At 55.8% G+C, this 12302-nt stretch overlaps 1 protein-coding gene across 5 annotated transcripts in view; it reads left to right on the top strand.

Annotated features, from left to right (window-relative positions):
- Positions 1–379: 379 nt before the first annotated feature.
- PCGF3 (polycomb group ring finger 3) overlaps positions 380–12302 on the top strand; it is a 47090-nt gene continuing 35167 nt past the window's right edge. For 3 of the 5 annotated variants that reach the window (XR_012492132.2, XM_088793445.1, XM_074319902.2), the window contains exon 1: positions 380–575. The gene's annotated coding sequence lies outside the window, so the exon portion shown is untranslated. Of the gene's footprint in view, positions 576–7606; positions 7671–12302 lie in introns of all 5 variants that reach the window. The other 2 variants (XM_074319907.2, XM_074319916.2) reach the window with 2 other exon arrangements.

The following is a 12302-nucleotide window of genomic DNA, read 5'->3' as shown; positions in this document are numbered from 1 at the left end:
CAGGCCCGGCCCCCAAAAGGTTCCGCCTCCGCCAGACCCCGCCCCCGCCAGGCGCCGCTCCCGCCAGGCACCGCCTCTGCTGGGCCCCGACTCCACAATGCCCACTCTGGAGCTTGGCCATTCCCACCAACCCCTTGCGGGTCACACGCGCCCAGCCGGGTCCCTCCTCAGAGCCGGGACCCCACGCCCCCTGCTGTCCCCACCCACACTCCCTGACCATGTCCCCGCCCCAGGCCCCGCCCCAGGCCCCGCCCCTAGGACCCTCTTTCCAGGTACCTTGGTCGGGTCCTGCCGAACGCGCCTGCGCCTTCTGACCACGCCCGGTCCCCGCCCCCGCTAGGCCCCGCCCCCGCCCCAGCTGCGGGATGGGAGCCGGGTCACGCAACGCGCATGCTCCTAGCGCGGCGCCCCCGACTCGGCGCTCGGCTCCGCTCGGGCATTTCCGCCTCTTTGTTTTAAACTCCGGACGGGTTTTTTTCTCCTGCTCTTGGGGGGGACCCGGAGGGAGCAGCGCCCCCTCCCCCTCCCAGCGCTACCCCCGCGTGCGCCCCGCTCGTCCGCAGCCGAGACAGCAGGTCAGTGAGTCCGTGCCCCGCCCGGCCTGGCCCGCGGCGCCTGCTTCTCAGGCCGCGGCCTCGGCCCGTATCCGGGCCCGGGAGGCTCCGAACCTCGGCCCTTTCCCCTGCGACCCTCGTCGGCCTGGCCCGTGGAGCCCCGACACCGCTCGGCAGGCCCCAGGAGGGCCGGGACCCTGGGACGGGCCACCGGGGAGGGCCGGGACCTCGGAACGGGTCACCAGGGAGGGCCGGACCCCATGACGGGTCACCGAGGAGGGACCAGGGAGTACCGGACCCTAGGACTGGCCACCGGGGAGGCCCTGACCCCGGTACTCACCAGGCAGGGACCAGAAAGCGCCGGACCGTGAGGCAGGTCACTGAGAAGCGTCCCACCCCGGGGTGGGTCAGAGAGGAGGGTCCAAAGCCAGTACAGGTCACCACGGAGGACTGGGACCCCAAGACTGGTCAGACTCTGAGTCCTGTCATTGAGGAGGGTCAGACCCCAGGACCGGGCAGGAACCAGGGAGGGCTCGGACACTGGGAGGGGCCACCAAGGAGAGCAAGGACCCTGGGTCAACTGGGAAGACTGGACCCTGAGACAGCCCCTCCCCGGGAGGCTGGGACCCTGGGACTGGCATGAGACAGGGCTTGTTACAAGTGAGCGGCTTCAGGGAGGCACGGACCCTGAGATGAACCGGAATGGGGAGACAGGTCTCCGAGGAGGCCGGGGCTCCTGAACAAGTCACCGAGAGGCACCAGGTCTCAAGAGTAGACCAGAAAGTGCTGGGACCCAAGCTGGGCCCCCAGGGAATTGGGTCCCTGGGGCAAGGTCCAGAGATGTCCTGAATCTCCCCAGGCACTCAACTGGACCCCCTGCTGTAAAGGCTCTGGGACGGCAGGGATCCTGGTCACCTAGGCCCCACAGGCACAAACCGCCCCTTTCCATGAGGCCCCTGAGCACGGGCATCTTGAGCCCCAACGCCAGCCCCACAGACCTCCTGACCTTCAGCAGATGCCGCCAGGCTGGGACCTGCAGGCAGATGTGAGGCAGGGTTGGGGCCCATCGTCCTGGCTCTGGGGATTCAAAGGGGGCTCCTAGTCCACACTGGCTTCCAGACCAGCACTGTGCCCACTCCCCAGCCCCAGAAAGCTGTCCCCTACCCTGTTCTCTGAGGGCTGCTCCAGGGCTGTGGTCCTTGCCTTGGTCAGCATCTGAACCTGCTGGCCTCTCCCTCTGGTGGTGTCACCAGACAAGCCCCATTCTCAAGGTCCCATAGATGCACCCTCCATCCTGAGCCGCAGAAAGGGGTGTTTTCAGTGGCCAGGAGGCTCTAGGAGGGGTGGAGTCAGTGCAGGAAAGTTGGGGAAGCGAGGCTACACGTCAGGTGAGTGACTCAGGACAGGGAAGTACCAAAGGACCTTGGGATGAGGCCATCGTGCTCCGAAACCTTTCAACCAAACTTCCATCTAGAACTTGCCTGTTTTCCTCTAATTCAGAAGTGGTTATGACAAAGTGGCGTGTGGTGTGTGCTGGGGCAGGGCTCCAGGTGTGTCCGGGAAGGTGCTGTTGGTCCTCTGAGAGGGTGCAGGGACCTTGCCCAGCTCAGCTCCCAGAACTGGCTGCCTGGCATGAGGTCAGCAAGCAGCACACACACTGGATGAATGGGTGAGGGTGTGAACGAATAAATGAGAGGCAGGAATACTTTTAGAATTTGCGGCAGGCTTGCAAACATACCCCGAAGTTGGGCATAGGGTGAGGTATAAATCCAAAATTCTGAGCTATATGGATTCCCCAGAGAGGTACTTGAACTAGTCATTTGGGTGTTTCATTTTGTGCCACAACCTCATTTGGTGACTTATGAGAAAGCCACTTTAGATTTTCAGATTAATATTTCATAAGACCGAACCCTAACCCAGTGGAGACCCTGAGCAGTCCAGTCTAGAAACTTTTATTTGCCAAATGTAACCACACTTCTTACTCAGTGCTTGCTTACTTCTGATTTTTTAAAAACATACACTTTACTTTTTTAAACCTTAATTTGCTTTGTGAAGTTTTGGAAAAGACTTGCAAAACTGGGTGTTCAGTTTGGGTAGGCTCTATATTTTCCCATTTTTGGATTTTTAAAGGTGTGATAGTTCTGGGTGGTTGTATTATTTATGGAATGCTGTCCAAAACTTTCCCCAAAACTTTGTGCTTTGAAAAGACATGTTATTTTCTCATAGTTTCTGTGGGCCAGGGGTTTAGCTGCATCCTCTGGCTAAGGGTCCCACAGGCAGCAGCCAGGGTGTCCGCAGGCCTGAAGGTACCACTGGTGGGTCAGCTTCCAGGCTCACCCATGAGAAGTCAGTTCCTTTCCACGTGGGGCAGCTCAGAGGGGCCTGCGACAGGACGAGAGAGTGAGCAAGACGGCCAGCCTTCGTGACCTAATCTTGGCAGTGACATTCACCCCTTTTGCCATATTCTGTTTGTTTGAACCAAATCACTAGGCCCAGCCCACACTTAGAGGGAGGACCCGCACTAAGCCACGGGTACTGGCATGGAGTGTGTGTCCCTGGGGCCGTCTGAACGCCTTTAGCTGACAGAGGGCCTGTACCTGAGAAGCGCCCGCTGGTAAATGAACAGAATTGGCCATGGAGGAGAGGGTGAAAGACGAGGTTGCAACAATTCATCTGTCTCTAGTTGTGTAGGTTCCTCCGGTGTCATCATAGTGACCGAAACTATTACGGTACTTGGAGCTTACATGTGAGCGAAGACAAATTACAAACAGGAAAGACTTTCACGCATGAACCAGGAGCAAACCAACAAGACCCCCACCCATTACCTCGGAGGGTGTGTATCAGTGAGGAGAATTCCTTGGTGCCTCCAAGCACCACGATTTCAGTTGTTTGTACAGCATCATTTTGTTCCTGCCAGTGATTTTGCACCAGAAATTATAAACTGACCTTTGTAAGAAGTTTCTTTAAGATGTGAGGGCCTGAAACGTTTCGGATCTTTGACCCGTGTAAGCAGTGGTGCCCCCAGGGCCTGTGTGCAGGGCCCTCTGTGACCGGGGCCTCCTGAGTGCTGGGCGCCATGGCGCACCTCTCTGGCGTCCTGACCTGGGGCTGTAGCATGGGGCTGTGATGGGCACCCCACCTCCCCCAGGCCCATGTGGGAGGCCCCCCTGGAGGACTCTTCCCAGAAGCCCCAGCCAAGGGGCCCCCTGTCTCTGGGCTGGCCAGTGCTCGGAAGTACCTATGTGGCTTGTTCGGTTTAGATTATAAAGTAAGGTTTGTTTTGGTCTGTACTGTTACTCTTTAATCTAGTAAATGGCAGGATTTGTTATTTCACTTGGAGCTTTCTTTGGTTAATGGTTGGAATCAAATTTGAAGTTGAGAATGTAATTTTCTTTTACTGTTTGAAATATGTTGAGATTTGGGAACAGTTTCTTACTATCCTCCTGATATTTGCTGTTACTATTGCAAAAATGCTTCAAAAAAAAATGGAATGATTATTCTCCAGTTCTACAAGGTGATAGTTTATCATTCAATTTTGAAAAGTGAGGCCTTTCAAAATAACAAGGCTGTCATCTTTTCTGATCTGTCAAGTTTCTCCCTACAGAACTGAATTACATGAAGGACAAGAGGACAGGGAACAGGACTGACACACTAAACGTGTGAGGAGAGGGTTAAACTGTGAGCATCGTCCAGATGCATTTTCAGGATTGCTCATTGGATTAAGCAAAACTTCACTGATGAGAACTAACACTCACTAGAAAATCTAGTTCTTAACAACTGATTATGAGCTTGACTGTGCTTTTGAAGAGAACGTCTAATATCTTGGTGAATTTAGAGAGTGGAGCTTAATTGGAGTTTTTTGCAAATACGTCAATATCTGTTGGACTTTGCTACATTAACAGCGGATCCCAGCTGTTTAGCAAGAAATATGCAAACAGTAGGAAGCTGTCTGCAGAGCTGGAAGCCCCCGCTCACCCGTGGGTCCTGTGGGGCCCTAGCTCTGCAGCTCCTGACCCTCTGCTGGGCCTGGCCACGTAGGTACTCAGCAACGAAGAACGGGAAGTGGTCTTAGTGATGCCTTTACTGGCCTGTTCCGAAGGCACCGTGTCTGTTAACTCAGTCCTCAGAGCTTCCGAGGACGGCTCGGTCACCCCGTTTGCCTGACAAGGAGACACAGTACAGCTAGGACATGAGCAGCAGAGAAGGGCTTCACTTTCCTCTCTCTATTTCAAGTGATTCCATTTTATTTTACACAGGATTTGTTTGGGAAAGAAACAGTGGAGAAAAAATGCAAAGAATTATACACTGAGCACCCTGTACCCCCACCCCCGTCCAGTAATTATTTGTTTTACCTCATTTGCTTCATCTCTTTTTCTCAATACGTGTTTATTGTTGAATCATCTCGAAGTAGCTGCAGACAACTTGCCACATTCCTTAGACAATTCAGAGCACACAGGACATAGGAACAGGATGGTCTCCGTACAACTGCAGTGTTACTGTCACACCTGAGCGTGGGTACTTATTTCACATATTAGCTAATATCCTGTCCATTTTCAAACCTGCCCAGTTGTCTCAGGAATGTTTTTCCTTTACCAGACACAGGTGGGTTCCTAGCGTGGCACTGGGGGACACGTCTCTCAGTGTCTTTTCATTTCCAGTTCCCCACTTTCCCCATAGCGTTGACTTTTCTAGCCCACCTGTCTGGACGTTTCTGATTCTTCATGTACAGTGTCGTCCACCTGTGTCTGCATCCCGGTGTCGTCGTCTGACAGAAGGGAGTGAGAGAGAGGCTGGCCCAGGCTCAGGGTTGGGAGAGCACTTTAGAGGAGGTGTTGAGTGCTTCCAGGGTTTTGCTGTCGGGTTTTGGTCTTACTTGGGTCAGTGCTGCTGGTCACACCTCTGGAGCCCCTGTTTCCAGGGCCCTGTGGGCTGGATGGCATCTGCCAGGGAGCAAAGACGGTCAGGAGAGACCAGGAGTCCAGCACAGGCACCCAGGGGAGTCGTGCCTGGAGAGTTACCCTTTTTCTCACAAGATGGCAAAGCCATTGGGTCCTCTGCTCCGTTTCTGACGTGGGAGTGTCACGGGCCATTTCATGGTTTCTCACAGGCACACGCAGGGGTGAGACCCACTGCAGTCAGCTTTGATGCTTTCATGAAAGGTTTGGTGGGTACACAGTGTTTGAAATGGTTAATGGAAAAACTTCTGCTGTCAAATAAAGTAACTGCCTTTCTTCCCATAGAGATGGGAGCGGCTAGAGGTAGCTCACACTCCCTGGCCTTTCATTGAAGGCAGCCTGGTGAAGAAGGTGGACATCAGAAGGCAGGAGGGGGTTGTTTCTGGCAGCTCAGCTGCCACAGCAAACGGCATAGATGGGTGGGTTAAACAGCAGGCATCTGTTTCTCACACTCTTGGAGGCTGAAGTCCAAGATCAAGGTGTCAGTCGGTTTGGTTCCTGGAGGACCCGCTTCCTAGCCTGCAGACGGCAGCCTTCTCCCTGTGTACTCACAGGGGAGGGGTGATCGTGATCGGGAGGGAGGATGCTGTCTGCTGTCTCTGCTGACAAGGGCACTGATCCTGTCCCTGGGCCCCACCCTCAGGAATCCACACCTAATCACCTCCCACAGGCCCCACATTTGGAGATGGGGGTAGGGCTTGAACACATGACTTCTGGGAGGCACAATTCAGTCCTACCAAGGGGCTCCAGCTTCTGCCACTAGTTTATCAACCTGCCTCTTTTGTCTAGAATTGGGAGATTAGTTGTCTAATGAAAGTGTTTCCAGAGTCAGTGGCCACTCTGTTTTCCGTGCCCGGGAAACTTGCTCTTTCTTCTGCTGTAACTGCCATTCTTCTGAATACTACTGTATTTGTTTTCTATTGCTGCCTATCAAATTGCCACAAACTTGGTGGCTTAAAAGGACACCCACTCATTAGTCACAGTTCCGGGGTCAGAAGCCCAGGACAATGTGGCTGGCCTCCCTGCTCAAGGCCTCAGAAGCTGAAGTGGCGTGTCCGCCGAGCTGCGGCTCTTGTCGGGGACGCCGGTCCTCTTCCGAGCTCACCGGCTTCGGTAGACCGGCTGTCAGGCGACTGCACTTGGTTCTTTGCCCCTGGGCTGTGGGCAGTTGTCCTAGCAGGATGCCTTCTGCCAGGCCAGCAGGACTCATCCCTCAGACCTACTTTTCTGCCGCCGGCAAGAGAAAACTCTGCTTTGAAAGACCGTGCGATTTGGTCATGCCACCAGCTACTCGCCGTGTTTTAAGGTCCTCTGTCTTGGGACCTCAGTTACATCTTCAAAAGCCCCTTTACAGCAGTGGCCAGGTTAACACGGGTGGAGGAGGTGTGCGTGCACCAGGGCCCAGAATCATGGGGCCATCTCAGAATCCTGCCTTCTGGCAAATCCCCCCAACACATATGCCCCCCTTCTGAGGTTCCCCAGGGTGTCTTCCCGCCATAGCATCAGCTCAAAGTCCCAAATGTCACCTGAACCACATCAGCTCCAGAGTCCAGCCTGTCTTCCCCTGGGTGATATGTTCCGTGAGGGCCACTCCTGGGCACCTGTGAACCTAGAGAGGCAGGTTGCCTGCCCAGCTCCCCAGCACAGCAGCACAGGCAGGGGCCAGCAGGTGCCACTATTCTGTCACCAAAGGGGAAATGGGAGGGAAGCCACAGGTCCAGTGCAGCTCTGAAACCCAGCGCGTTCCAAGCGCAGGGTGACTCCGCTGGTTCTGGGTTGCACCCTGAGTCAACCTTTTTCACGAAGGGGCATATGTCTGTAGCTGGCCCCCTGCAGTAGAATCCTGGGGTTCAACAGCCCCTTTTACTGTGTGTTTTTCATGCTTCTCCAGAGGTTGAATCTGAGAGTTGAAGACCAGTGTGCTTGTGTAAGTGTTGTCTGTTACACAACTGAATTCTGAATTTCACCTTCCCTTTTTCCTTACATTGCCTGACGTTACTGTCTCATGTTCCAAAGTCTCAAGGATTGTGTTGAGCCTGTGCCCCCCTCGTGCCCCCACCCATCCTCCTGTGTTCCCTGATGTGCTTTCTTCAACAGGCTCATCCCTCCTGATGAGTTGCTGTGTCTCGCCACCAGTGGTCACGGGAGCTCTGAGCAGCAGGTCAGTCTGTGATAACATGAGCACACAGCCACATGAAATGTGCTCAGGAGGCAGTTTTTGAACGAGTAAGCACATTTCGTGAGGCCTGAAAATGCGCTGGCTTCCATTCATACTTGGTTAACAGTTTGGCTGGATGTGGACTTCTATGTAAAAGGCACTTTTCCTTAGAAATTTGAAAGACTTGCTTCTTTGACTTGTGGAACTCAGTTTTGTTGATGAAAAGTCTGATTCCCATCTGACATGGGGGCCTTTTTTCCCCCGGAGCCTTTAGGGTCCTTTCTTATACCCTGATGTTTTGAGACTCTGGTTCGACGGGGGCGTTCTCTCTGTTCTCTCTGTGCTCAGCAGCGGGGCCTTTGCCGTCCGGTGATTCCTGCAGCCAGGGAAATGCTCGAATAATTTTTCCAGGTTTTGGAGTATTGCCTGCAAACCAGTGAAGAGAAGGCTATAGTTAGCATGCAGTGCTGCTACCTGGCCTCAGACACCGTTAAAGGGGGTTGGAAAGCGCCTTTCAGCTGGTGGCTGGTTCTAACACCTGTTAGTTGGATGTTGTGCCCTTTTCCTCAAATTTCCTATCCTTTTCTACTCTTTGGGAAGGTTTTCTCAACTTCATCATATAGCCCTCCTGTTGAATTCTGAGTAGCCAGTCCCATTGCTGACATCGTCGGTGAGCAGAGGGCAGTAACCAGGTAAGTAAATTGCGAGCTCACGGAGGAGCGCATAGTCCCAGTGCGCGCGCGCATGACCTGAAACAAAGGGGGCCTCTTACGGCGTCGGTCGTTTCACGAAAGGACCTCAGAGGGAGGGTGCTCCAGCCGGGAGCACAGTGGGGCGAGGGCCACGAGGCGGCAGGGCCTTGGGATGTTCTGGAACTGTGGGGGGGGGGTCCACCATGGCCGCCGCACAGGGTCGGTCGGAGCCTCCGCGGCCACTGGAGCACTGGCCGTTGAGCCTTCGGAGCGGGGCAGGTGTGAGGACAGTCGCCCTGATTCCTGACGGGTGACACCGTGCGCTCGGGCTGCTGTCCCGAGCGAGCAAGGAGCCCGCGTGGGTTTAATCCGGGTGGGACCTTGCGGGCTCCGGGCGCGCGGAGCGGGAGGGACGTGCGGACGAAACGCGAAGGTGACGCGCGGCAGCGTGTGTGCCGGGCCACGAGCGCGGCCCGCAGCGTCGCTCGGGTTGTGCAGACCTCACGGGCGTGGCCGCCGTCCCCGTGGTGACCGTGTCTCAGGCACTGAGTCGCCACGCGTCTTTCCGCGAGAACCTCCAGGAGCGAAGACGCGCGTGAGCCCGCAGAGATGGCCTCCGCCGCCGCCCTGTCGGCGTCACTGTGCCCCGCGGAGCGCCTGGCGGTGGCGGAGGAGAGGTCGGCGCGTCCCCGCGGGGCGGCCACCCTCAGCTCCCTCCGCGTCGCGTCGCGTGGCCGAGAACAGGCAGACCTGGGTGCAGCCAAAGTAGGGGCCGTGGCGCATGAGTCTCGCTGTCCTGAGAGTCGTGAACCCTTTTGAGAATCTAAATTCAAACTATTTTTATAGTGTGTTATCGCTGTTGATTTTAAAAGCTTCCATGGTGACATGTAGCCATATAGGAATAAACCTAAAGTTTCTTTTTCTCTTGTCGTGTTGACCTGATTTCAGTGCCCCGGCCAGGAACACGCACGACATGGGTCTGCTGTCTCGGTGCGGTTGTGACGACCGTGCTGCTTGGCCAGCGTGCCGAGCCCGGCGCGCCGTCCGTCCCGGTCGCGTGTGCTCACCTCGTGTCTGTGGAGTCCCGCTGTGTGCCGGGTCCCACTGGTGAACAGGATGGAGCGTGTGGCCTTATGGGGCGAGGGGACCGGCTTGCAGCAAGGGTGATGTGGGAGGAAGGAGGGAGGGAAGGATGATCTGGGGGCCAGTGCGACTGGTTGCAGCCCGGGGTCGGGAGCAGGTTGGCGGTTTCTTAAAAAGTTGTACAACCACATGTACAACCAACCTGTGCGTGTTGTCCACACAGAGACGTGGCCGGTTTTCATAAAGCCCCAAAGGAGACAACTTGATGTCCATCTGCTGGGGGGGCAGCACAGTCTCAGTGGACGCTGCTCAGAGTAAAAAGAATGAGCTGTCCCCACACGCGACAACGTGGGTGAATCTCCCACCTGCGCAGGTGACAGGAGCCGTGCGTGGCACCCCATCTACACGCTGTCCCCAATGGGCTGCTCCCTGCTGGCTGCGGCAGACGGGGCCCTGGGGGCCTCATCTCGATTGTGGTGGCGGTTTGCCAGGAGAATGCCATAGCTTACCATGTGGTCCTCGTAAAAGGTGTGCATTTATTTGTCATATGTCCTCAGTTAACCTGTTTAATAAAAGTTACCCAACACTGCGAACAATTCTGTGCCAACAAATTTGATGAAACATTTTATAAGGAAATGCAACTTTGTGAAACTAATTCAAAAATAGTTAAGATTCTTGTAAGACATAGTTAACAAAAGAAAGCACGACCTCTAGGTGTGGGCTTGCTTTCCTCTGGGGTCGGGGGGGGGGGGTCACTGGGCAATGCACTTAGCAGGGTCCAGCCTGCAGGTGGGACTGTCCCCAAGGAGGGTGCTTCCAGCAGAGGCCCGCTGGTCAGCCGGCCCATGTGCTTGTCTGTGGGTAAGGATGTAACACTGACGGTGGCCGTGCTGTGGAGCCTGGTTGCTGTGTGCTGACGTTGGGAAGCGTCCTCGTGGTTCATTAGTTGTAAGAGCCAAGAGGACGGCGTGTCAGTAAGTGTGTGGTGTGCACACACGTCCCCGCCCTTAGGCTCCAGCCATAGGGACGGGCTCGCACGGGTGGGTACACTATGCCTTCGTACCTTGCTGTGCGCCTTTACTGTCCAAATCACGTGTGGTAAATGTCCGTGCTACTTTTATGCTACAAGACAACCCCAGTGCATGCACGTAAACGACAGCAGTGGGTGATTTGGGGTGGAAGGGGTGCCCACTAAATGGGGGTGTTCCAGACAGCGGAGTGGTTCCACAGACGTGGGCGAGGTGGCTGTCTTGGGGGTGTCTGAGGTGAGTGCACAGGGAGGCAGGGCCTCCATGTGGCACAAGTGCCCCTGGGGCCTGGCTGTGCCCAAAAGGTGGTGGAATGCCAACCTGTGCCCTTGACAAGGCTCCAGCCAGGCAGAGTGCTGTCAGGGCCCCCAGGAGTTGGATATCGGGGGTCAGCGGGGGTGGGGGGACCCGTGGTCTTGGAGATTAATGATGCTGGTGACATCCTCATCACGAGTCTTGTCAAAGCAGTTTTGTGGAGTTGGGGGATGGAAGAAGGGAGGGAGGTGGGTGAAAGGGTCACAGAGGGGTCCTATTAAGGGGGCTAGTGGTGGTTTTTCTTCACTCACAGGAGGGAGGTGTGGAAGGTTCGGGAATGAGAAGGGCTTGCTGGAAGGGTCAGAACCCTTGGGAAGCAGGAAGTTGCCCAGACTAGGGCCCTCATGAGCCCAGGCAGACCGGAGGAGAGGGGGGTGGATGCTGCCATCCCGCCCCTGGGGCAGAGGGAGCAGGGTCCCCTTGGAGAGCTGGTACTGTGTGAGTGCAGGTGGCTGCCAAGTGGTGTCAGTGTCGGGAGTGGTGAGGCCTCAGTCACTCTCCATGGCCAAGGCAAAGCGAAGGGTGGGACACGGGCAGGCTCCATAGACGACCCACAGGGCCGGGACCCCAGGGCCAGCGGGCCCGGGGCACCGAGTGCAGCGCCAGGAGTGGGGGTGGAGACAGGGCCTTGGTCGGCGTGGGGCTCAGAGCTAACATCCCAGGAGTGGAGCTTTTCTGGGTGTGATACGCTGGCTCTGCTCAGTCGCAGCTACAGTTAGTTTAGCAGAGGGCCCTGGCAGAACCTGTAAAGAGACAGGCATGTGGGTGAGGTCGGCGAGCCTGAGCTGCAGGCATGGGGGTTGTTGTCACCAGAAGGCTCCCTGGAGGCCCAGAGCGTAGCGTGTCACGGAGCCACCCTGCCTGGCACGCTCAACTCCGGATGGAAAGCAGCTTGCTGCAGAGCCACACTGCATTGTCTGCACACGTCCGGGCACAGCGGGCCACTCTTAGCATCCAGGAAAGTTTTCAGTCGACGAAGAGAACTGTCACCAGCTAGGTTCTCAGGAGCCAGCTGGCCTCTGGCAGGACAGGTCTCAGTTGTCGGCCCGGGGGAGTGGCATCAGTCGTTGGGCAGTACAGATGGACAGCACTGGTGCTGAGGTGACAGTCCAGGGGGGAGCCCCATGTCCCAGGTCCAGGACGGGGGACAGACTGCCAAACCAGCACAAGGCCTGGTAGTGTCTGAAACGATCCATGATTTTGTTTCACATTTTTTATTATTGGTAAATTACTTTTTTATACACATACCTAGTCATGTACAGTGAAAAATTACCTGCTGTTTGCATCCAGTACACAGCTGGCCTGTGGCATTTAACCTCCTTGGTTAGCTTTGATTGATGGTGGCAGGACGGACCTGGCTCTGACACAGGTGGCCACTGGAAGCCCTACTCAGGCCACGAGGATTCATCTTCAGAGTTTATTTTAATGAGGACAGTGTCTGGTCAGTCATTTTCGATCAATTTCCCACTTTGGAGGCTGCATGAGACGTACGTAGGACCAGGGCGTTTGCTCCTATC

Source organism: Rhinolophus sinicus, chromosome 1 (assembly GCF_057876585.1).
Source record: "Rhinolophus sinicus isolate RSI-liver-muscle chromosome 1, RSI-T2T, whole genome shotgun sequence".
Lineage (NCBI taxonomy): Eukaryota > Metazoa > Chordata > Mammalia > Chiroptera > Rhinolophidae > Rhinolophus > Rhinolophus sinicus.
This window is presented reverse-complemented; position numbering and strand designations above follow the sequence as displayed.